The following is a 10,672-nucleotide window of genomic DNA, read 5'->3' on the forward strand; positions in this document are numbered from 1 at the left end:
GGGCCAGAGCTGCTGCGAAATGAAGGGGTGGGTGGTGCAGACAAGGGCTAGGGAGCAAATTGTAAGAATTTTGGTAGCAGCAAGTCATTAGATCAACTTGCATCGTTAAATAACTGAAGGAGGAAGAAGGAAAGGTGTCAACTATCGACTCCTACAAAGAAGTAGGAATTTTCTGCTTCACTAATGGGATATGATGAAGGCAATACAAATGAATCATGTATGGAAAATAAACCAGTAGCTTTCATCTGCTCTTTCATGAGCATGTCACAAGTGATCACAGAATCCTTATAGAATCAGTAAGGTTGGAAAAGACTGCCAAGGTCTGGTTTTGTATCTTTGTACAATCATGTCAAAGTACTACACTGGCTCTGGAAAAGCCTTACCCAGAAAATACTGGATAAGAACAGGGTTTATAAAGGTTGAATGTTCCCATGGGTAACAACTTCACTGTATCTTCTTTCCCTTTTAACAACAGAGCTTATTTGAAGGAAATATATTCTTCAAAGACCAGTAAATCCTCTGGGCCATGGCTCTAGATGTTGCTCAGCCAGCTGCTGACCAGTTTGTCTTGATTGCCTGTGTACTTGTCAAAGAGAATTCACCTTGTAAGAATATTTTTGTGTGTGTTTTGTTGCCTGAAATGGTTCAACTGGAAAAACACCATATTTTATTATATTATTATATTTATTTTAGGTGTATCCTCTCCTTTGGAGAATTCTCAGCTGAGAATTTAAGGAGTGGAAGGACATTAGTACTGAGCTCATGGATTGAAGGCCTGGGGGTTCAAGCTGGCTGCCAGCAGGAGACATTTAAATGGCAGGATCCAGCAAAACATTCCTGCTAGAGGAAACTGCTAGCAGAGACATGACCAAATGTTTTTCAGAGCTGTGTGTCTGTTCCTCTGCTGCTGCTGAGCTTTCATTGAGAAGGAGGATTCTTAGGGGAATATTCCCTGAAACACTCTTGGGCTATCTGTTTTAGATTAAACTGAGAAATTATGTTTAAAGATTTGCTGAGTTGTGGTGGGGCTGACCTGGGTATCATTCTGATTTGCTGCATGGAACAATGATGTCCACAATGCTTTCAGTTATATGGTGGGCCTGTACAAGTCAGCTAAAAGCTGGTCATTAACTGAAGAAGCTGAGAACGAGCTGTGCTTTTGTTGAAGACTTTGCACAACACTTACCCATTCTCTACACAGCTTGGTTCTGGGGACTGCCAAAGAGAGATGATTGCATGAGTTCCACTGCTTGACAGCTCCAAAAATAATGAGGATCTTTTCTAAGTCTGCAAACTCTTCCTACAGGACATAAATTGTTGCAGAGTTTGCCATTAGAAATGGAAAACTACAATGAGTTTCTTAATTGGGCCATTTCTCCTCAATTAGTTTTGCCAGACAAACTTCTGTGCCACAGGAGTTCCTTGTGAAACCTGTATTTCAGGCAGCTAATCAAAAGCATCTCATGAGGGAGGAAACACCATGGTGCACTGCAACGTCCTTAGCAAGGTCCAGAACACGTATCCCAAACCAATCTGTGATCGGCCACCAAGAGTCCAAACCAAAGAAGCAGAGAGGCAAGAAAGGCTGGAGGAAAACAAAACGAAGAACTAGTGCAGTTGTCAGGTTTGGCCAACTTAATTTGGCTTTATGACAAGAAAAGCAAGCAAAGCAAAGCTGCCTTTTGGCTTGGTGCAGTTGTACCTTGTCTACACCCTGCAGTTCCACATTGTTTTCCAGCCTATGTCACCCTAAGTGCTCCTCCGGGGCACGATGTAGCTGATGGGGGTTAGCCTTGGAGTGCCCTCTGGCAAGAGGGTGCCACCCATCTCCAGGGATACCATAATTACCTTTATTCTCTCTGAAATGTGTGGTCGTGGCAACTCCTGGCCCATACAATATCAGCATGGCTTGCATAAGGCAGCGTGCAACATGAAGGTTATAATAAACTAGTAATTGGAAGGGGTTGTGTAATAACTGCTAGCAAGTCTGAGTAAGATATCTTTTGTATGTTTATGCTGAATTTATTAGGTTTTTAAAGAAAATTCTTCATAACGTTTTATTCAAATCAACCTGGAGCCTGTGATCAAGTGTCTCTTGCTTACCTTCCAGATGCCCCATGTTAGTACCACATGAAAAGGAGGTTTCAAGAGCTCCATCGTCAATGGATATTTATGAATGGCCTCTGCTCACTTTCAGACATGCAGCAAAACCCAGATTTTCCAAAACACTCAGCATCCAAAGTTCCCACCGTGACAAGTAAGGGCATGTTTTGAAAAGGAGTCCATCCACAGACCCAAACACTGTCATTTCTTGTCACAGACAACCACAGGATCATCCCTGCAGCTAATCAAGAAGCCACTTAAAATGGCTTTGCCTCATTTCTCCAGTGAAAGGTTGTTCCAAAGCATCATTGCTGTGAGGACTGAGTAACCTTCTAATTTCCAGCATAAACATATTCATGAGAAGCTTTTCATCTCCCCTAGCGTGTAGTCTGCAATATATTTATAGGCCACAGCTGAATTGCCTCTCAGCTCTGGATTTGCTTGGCTACCAAGCAAATACACCCAAACAGGCAGGGCTCCTTTGAAAATCTCTATTCTCTGAATCCAAAACAAATTATAAGTAGCACTTTGCAATTTTTTCAGGAGTTTTTCCAGTTCTGACAAAAACTTCCAATTTTGGAGTCCATACATGTACACTGATGGATGTATTGTTTCAAAGGAAAAAGAAAAGAAATTTTAATATTAGCTCTGTAGCCCTGCAATTGTGAATTACCTATTTTCAGCACTTTCTTCATGGCATTATCTTCATGCCCAGCTTGCCTTGCCAATTGAATATTCTAGCAATTGATAGTTTTGAGTGCCAAAGAGGATTAGAAACATTTTCAACCTCTGCTGTGTTGGAGTGGCTTTGCTATAGCAGGTGTGTTGTTGTTTGAAGGAGCTATGTGTGAGTGGTTTTTATATCAGAACCTCTCACTGACCATTTCACTCGACTGGAATTATGAGTTTACTTAGGCAAGTGCAGTAGATTAAATAGATTACAAGGTTCTTTGGGGAGAGTCCACTCCAATTCATGGCCAAGGTCTTTGAAATCATCAGTGAAAACATGAGACTGCTTACTAAGTGTGACCATAGTGTAGAAGAATGATTTACATTGCTCTCATGTATAGATATGTTCAAATTTTCATTATTAAGAGTACTAGAGTCTTAAGAAAAAGTATCTAATAAACTCAAAAACATCTTACTGTGCATATATACACAAGTGGACATTCATATGAGTTGTGCACTGTGGTTTTCAACCTTCTTCAAGTTATAAACTCCAAAAACACATGTGGTTAATTAAAATCACGGTTGCCTTTTGGGAGCTTCTAAAAGTGCTAGGGATCATTAAGAGACTGTAGAATACTAGCTGGAAAGATTACTGTCTTGCAATAAAGCCAGTGGCTGTTTCAGAAAGCCTCAGAATAGCCTCATTTCAACTCAGTGCTTTGGAACATTTCTCAGCATCCCTGTTTTCAAAGCAGAAGCCAATTTATTGTCTCCTTTTTTTCTACAGAGCTATTGTGTTTCTGCTGTATTTGTCTCTGTCTTTTCATTTATAACCATTAATTCAGTTTTGTGGCAAATTTCATCATATCTGGTCCATCTTGTTCTTCCCAAGCACGAGTTTCCTCCCAAGTTATTAATTATTTTGTGGGCATTGTTTCCAACACTTCACTGATGGCTGAGTTTTTTCTCTGTCCTGGTGCAAACCTCACAGCTGACATTTAGGGTGCTTTTCTTTGGAAAAGATAAATTTTCCCCACTTGGTCAGACCTGGAGACACTGAAAAAATACACGTTCTCCACGTGAGTTACTGTGTTATGGATCTCTGGGACCCAGGTCCTGGTAGTTGAGAAGAAGCTGTTTGAGATACAAGGCAGCTGGGAGGATTTTAATGAGCTTCATTCCTTGTACAGAAGAAGAGAATGTTAGGAGATTGCAGCAACAAATGAGAAACCATGAGGAGGTAGAACAGCCAACAAGGTGACTGAAAATACTAATATTGCTGATATACTCAGCTGATGGAAGGTAGGAGACAAAATGGAGAATGGCATGGGGCTCCAGGAGGCAGCAGGGCAGGTCCTGAGGCAAAATCCAGGCTCTGCCAGGAGCCCAGATCGCCAGGCAAGGCTGGTGCTAAAGCAGGTCTGAGGCAGGCCAGGAACACAGGCAGAGGGTTGGGGTCAGGGCCCCAGCTCCAAATAATGAAGGATAACAGGCAAAGGTGCCAATGTTTTGGACAGACTCTGCTAAGCAGTTAGGGGACCACAGGATAAGGTTAAACCACAGGAAATTTGGTGTTGGTCTCAGGTCATAAGGATGCATTCCTATAAATCCAGAGAGCAAAGTCAGCTGCTGAATACGTCAAGGACCTGAGTGTGGAAAAGGTCTGGACCTTCAGCAAGTGTGCAATTCCTGATCACATGATACAAATTTAGCCACACACCTGTACATCCAAAGCTCATGATGCAATTGCATTCTGACTTCCTCACTGTGGGATGATGCTGTTTGGGATGATGATTTATAGGATGATGCTGTATGACTGAGGACTAGCACATGCAATATTTGTATTTAATGCAAGGCCAGTTCATCTTGACTCACTGAAGCTGAGCTTCATGTGGAAATCTGAGTGGTCACTTCTAGTACCCATTTCAGTTTTGACACTACCTCACAGAGAGCTTTCTGAGGTATTTCTAGCTATCCCTGTGATATGGATATAAAGATGGTGATGTTCCTAGAATGCACCAGAGACAATATCTCCATTACAGAAACATTACTGTCATTGCACAGGGAGGTAAGGAACATCCTTTGAGATATCATACTCTTGGTCATTCCCACTCAGGGAAGATTAATGACCACAAGAGATGCAACACAGACCAGAAGAGTGAAGGGCCTGCTTTAGTGGAAGGCAGTGAAAGAGCTGGGTTTTGTAGCCCAGGAAAATGAAAACTAAGGGAAAAAAAAGTAAGATTGCTCTCTCTAACTAGGTCAAGTATCAAAGATGAAAGAACAATTACTTAAGCTAATGGATGGTGTGGGCAAAGATACAAATAAATGGAAATGAGCCAGGCTGAAAATGGGAAAAAAAGACAGTTTCTGAAGGAAGCTATATGAGATGTTGCACTGTATGAGATGTTGCATTGACTTGATTACCCCAAAGATACCTTTGAGTCCTTAAGTATCTGCCTTAAGTCCTTAAGTCTTCTGTGGATGTGCTAGTATATGCCACATATTTCTATTTATCTTACCTTGCTTTGGAAATAATGTGCATTTCAGAGTAGCTGTAAGGTTCTGTTAAATTCTTACAGACAAGAAGCCATCCTATGATGGTAATGTGGTTAAGTAACAACACTTAAAAAGTTATTCAGTATTTCTTTTGAAACTCCTTATTCAGTATCTGGCTCCACATTTATATAATTTCCTGCAAATAATGTAAATCCTACTCTGAGTATACCATGACTAGTTTCATCACAGTCTCAGCAGATTTCACTGACTTTGGTGAGTTTGATTTCAGAACACCCCCAGGGAGCTCAGGTTGTTATTATTCCTTGTTCCTAATTGGCTTTGGAGACAGTTGGTGGGAGAAGCTGCACCATACCCAGTATGCAGGGTGTTAAAATTTAGATGATCATCTCTAACATGCCTTCACTGTCTGTGTGGGAGTGCACTTTTCAGGAGCCCACAGCCACCAAATGAAGGCATTTTTTCATAGGAAGCTGGGAAGCAGAAGTCTGGCAGGCATTAAATCACGGAATTAGTGACTTAGACCACAAAAAATTAGTAACCTGGGAGGGATGTAAGGAGGGCATTTAATGGAAACATTTGCATTAAGAGAGGACTTATATCAACAGCTCATGAGTGACCAATATCTGTGTAACCTTCTCAGAGAATCCACATACTCTGCTGGCAGCCTGTTCTAGCTCTTTACTTCTATAATTAGCAAGTTTTTTCTTAACAGCTTGACTCTTTTCATCTAAAGATTTAAATAGTGCTGTTTTTTTTCTTCTTACTCTATCTTCGTGAGTCTGGAGAGTAAGTAATGGTTAGTAATAAATAACTAATCCTTTATTATTCACAGAAAATAGCTGTTTCCTCAGCTCTCCTTTTAGCAATTGCTTTTATAGACTAAGCACCCAAACAGCTTCAGTATTCCATCACAGAATAACCCCACATTATTTACATTTCTGTTGCTGAGGTGTCTCTCCCATATATGCTCACTATTTCTTGAAGCACTATTCCCAAAAATGGACACAGGACTACATCTGGGAGTCATTGACAATTAGTAGCATGGCATAATTGCCTTTCATATTTTAGCTATTACAGACCTATAAATACAGCCAAGAACCCCTTCCTTGCATCACAGAGTTGACTCACATTCAGCACAGGATCCTGCCTAAGCCTGGACCTGTCTGATCTCACCCATCCTGTGCAGGACTCCTGGCACTGGTTCCTGCCCCTGGCCTGCCCACAGCAAGGGCACATTTCAGCTTTTGATCTGAAACCTCCAAATGAGGCCTCATTCAGAGACAGTTCCCAAACATCTTCTGAAGAAAAAGAACTGCTCAGAGAGCTCTAACAGGGAACTTAAAGATTTTATGTCCATAGTCACTAGAATCTTCATTTTGCTAAGCCTTCTCCTTATTCCCACACCCTTCCTTAGTGTTTCATGTTCAGCTGCTGAAAATAGGAGTGCCTTCTTCTTTCTGGCATGCCCGTCTGCTCCTGCAATCCAGAGGTTTTATAGGCTTGTGCAGCTCTTTGGCAATGGACACATTCTGTTCCACATAGTCTGGATTATGGCAGACAGGGCATTGTATCACTTGCACTAGTGATTGCCAGGCTGTGTTTTAAGGAGAAGCTTTCTCTGTGTACTCTGTTTTTCAGATCTGTGCTCTAGCTGGAAGGGAACAATATTTAAAAGGAAGACGATAAATGTGGGTGGCAATCATTATTACAGGCATGGGATAATCTGTTGATATTTGGCCCTGAGTTGCTGATTCCTGGGTTAGTGATGAGATCTTTGTATTTGTTCAATACCCAGCACAGTGAGGAGTTAGACTGGTGACCCTGGGGAGAAGGGTAGATGTCTGTGCATGACTTCAGTACCTTCAGCCATGGGCTGACCTGGAGTTTCCAGCCTGACTTCAGTGTCCTGCTGCAGCTCCAACCCTGGCTGCATCTGCATAGAGGCACTGCAAGGACAAGCCACCATTGCAGAGGTAAGCCACCACAACTGACAGCAGAGCAGCCTCTTCCCACAGGTCAAGCAGTTCACAGACCACTGAACCTGTTTCCAATATGGTTTTTGAATGTAAATATTGGGATGTCAGCTTTGGTCCCTGCAAGGCCTTTCCATGGGATTCTCACCTTCCTGCTCAAACACTTGCACTGCAATTCCCACTTGTGATTGTCAGCCTCAGCTTAACCCCAGACTCTCCCTCACATGAAGTCATCTCGTAGGAAGAAGCTCCTTCCCTCCTCCCACTGTGGATGCAGAGGGCATCAGCCCACCTGGAGAAACACAGGACTAAAAAGGACCCCCAGCTCTTTTTCAGACTCAAACTGAGGAGACTTTGTGCAGGCAAAAGCCTCTGACTATGGATGAAAGCAACCTCTTCCCTCACATCAAAGAGTTAAAACACTTCACTTCTTTGCAACAGGCACTTGGATGCTTCCAGGCATTGTATGAACTCCTGGGTGTGTTGGGAGTGTCTCCTGTCTGCCTGGACCATTGTTCTTTTCTTCAAGGCAGCACATCACTCTGCTGTAGGATATCTCATCTCTCCTCCTCCCTGTAGGTGGAAAACCCACCCTGACAACGCCTTGCAGTGTCTTGTGCTGCTCCTTGATTTTCCTCCTGATTTGGTATTTGCTGTGACCTTTTAATCTCACCAGGGTGGCTCCACTTTGAAGCCACATGGTCCCTCGGTCGAGGTGTCACTGCAGTTTGGTGGAAATAGGTTTTGTATGGGAAGGAAGGGGGAGGCACAGCACCAGTTTTCTATTTCTGTACATCGCTCCAGATCCTTGCTCTCTGCTGTGCGTGGCTGCTGCCTTGCAGGGTGTGACAAACTCCATTTCTTCTCTGCTTACCCATTTTGTCTGACATGGTCCTGTGCTTGGGCACTAAACCTGTGCCCGGTCCCCTAAATTTCATGAGAGTCTTCAAAGAAACAGGGCACAACCTAACCTGCTGCTTTCTGTCTATAACTGGAGTGCATGACGCACTTCTCAAAATAAGCTGCAGTACTTACTGGCTCCTGCACTGTCACAGGGTGCAGAACAGGAAAAGCAGTTCCTCAGCTTTCATCAGGGCTTTTATTGCCAACCTGACTTGTCACTTTTCTAACTGAAATCAGCAGGGCTTTTATTTCTTTGTTGGCTTCACCTTTTTGCAAAACAACTCGTAGAAGAAATAAAACAAATATGGCATTTTGGCAGCACAGAATGTCAGAGGGATTATTGCACGTGGATTTGTAGGGAACAAGATTCAACTCCTTCACTTGTCTAAAGAACCCTGACTTTCATCTCTAAACACATGGTTCTCCAAAGTTATCTGGAATGCAGTCTTGCAAAATCCTCAGCCTCTCCTAACTTCAAGTGGCCTGGCCTGTGCAGAGGAAGAGGAGAACCTGTCCGCTCACAGTGCCAAGAAAGCACTGGCAGATGTTTAGAGGGTGCAGATATGTCTTCAGCCACTGGTGTTAAATTCCTGAAGGGGTGAGGCTGTGAGGGGTCTGATAAATGGCTCAGACAGGGCACTGCAGCTGGTCTTATCATGTGCCCAGTCATGAAAAGATTGTGATTTTCCAAAATTGAAACATTAAAGTGAAAGAAGATGCATGTGTCTGCATTTTTCAGACTGAGTATATTTCTAAAATACAACTCAACAACATAAATGCTGTCATGAAGGATTTTTTTAAAAGCCCTTCACAAATGTAAGTATTAGGAGAGGCACTAAATAGCTCAGTGAGCCGAAGGAGGTTTAGGTTAATAGAGCTCCTTTCAGGAAATATCATGACACTAGTGCTTAGCTAGCTTTTATTTCTGTTGTTTCTGGCTTATAAATGCAAACTCTGTTACTTCAGCCAGCAAAGTCATTTGAACCTGCAAACCCATGCACAGGAGATGGCACGAAAGGCCAGATGGTAACAGCATTATGGCCTGCCCAGCAGAACAAACACTGCCTGGGACTATGAGCTTTTACCTTAGGGTCAACCTAAGCCAGCTCTTACTGACCAAGAATACCCAAAATTTGTGATAAAATGATAGGAGACTTCCTTACAACAACAACACAAAATAAATATAAACATGGCCAGAAGATAAATGGGCCATAGGAAGTCTTTGTCAAAAATTTGATCCTGGGTTTCTGCTTGGTGTGTACTTGTGAATCACACTGTGCTGATCCCAGGGCTTCGTTCTTCCACTCCTGCTGGTTTAGCACATGGAGAAGGGCAGCAGTTCCAGGAATTGCTGTCCATCTTGTTTGTATAGCAGGGTAAGCAAATGAAGGCAATCGGCAGCCCTTGGTGGCGTGATAGGCAGTGGGACACGCCCAGGGCACCCTTCCAGCTCCTGGGCTCTATCACAGGCAAACAGCCCCAGAGCTCTTGCTGTGAGCACAGCCCTCCACATGAGATCAGCCAGAGGGGGGCACAGGCTGGTGCCCAGGCACAGAGCTCAGCCTTGGCCAGGCACTGCTGTGCCCTTCCAAGGAGCAGAGCCAACACTCACACAGCTCTGTGGGGATTGCTGCCTGCTGACCCTGGCTGGCAAACACCACTTCTCTCACATCCCCTCCTTTAACTCATCAAGCCCCCTCCCAAAATACTCCCATCACCCTGATCTCAAGCCTCTGCAGTGTGGCAGTGTCCCACCTAAGACTGCTGACAACTAAGTTTCTCCTTGAGCTGGCTTTGTCCTTTAGATTCACAACCTCCCTGGGTCAGCTTGTGTTTATGTGGCAGCCTGTCCCAGCACAGTCTGTGTAGGGTTTCCTTGGGGTCTTTGTCTTCAGGCATGTGAGCACATTTCACCAGCCTGCACGTCGTTTCTCCTTGTGCTGGCTTTGTCCTTTAGATTCAAAATCACAACCTCCCTGGGTCAGCTTGTGTTTATGTGGCAGCCTGTCCCAGCACAGTCTGTGTAGGGTTTCCTTGGGGTCTTTGTCTTCAGGCATGTGAGCACATTTCACCAGCCTGCACGTTCCTCAATAAACAACTTTCTCACTGTTTCTCCAAAGGTCTCTCATGTCTCACCAGAAAGAGTTTTTTCTGTGCACTAATTCATTCCTGGCTACTTTGCTTGCTGCGATCTCTGGTCCATCTGTGTGAGTTCAGGCTGTGTCACAGTACACCCAGACAGTGCCACTCACACTCCACTGCATCCCCACTGCCCTGGGAGCCCCAGCCTTGCCTCTGCAAAACCAACCTGGCAGCACACAGCTAATGCCCAGGGCACTGAGAAAGGTAAATCCTCTTGCTCCTCCACAGGAGACAGACAGTGCCACTCACACAGAGGTGTTCCTGCCCTCCACTGCATCCCCACTGCCCTGGGAGCCCCAGCCTTGCCTCTGCAAAACCAACCTGGCAGCACACAGCTAATGCCCAGGGCACTGAGAAAGGTA

This window comes from Passer montanus, unplaced genomic scaffold (genome assembly GCF_014805655.1).
Source record: "Passer montanus isolate IOZ18808 unplaced genomic scaffold, ASM1480565v1 scaffold27, whole genome shotgun sequence".
NCBI classification, from domain to species: Eukaryota; Metazoa; Chordata; class Aves; order Passeriformes; family Passeridae; genus Passer; species Passer montanus.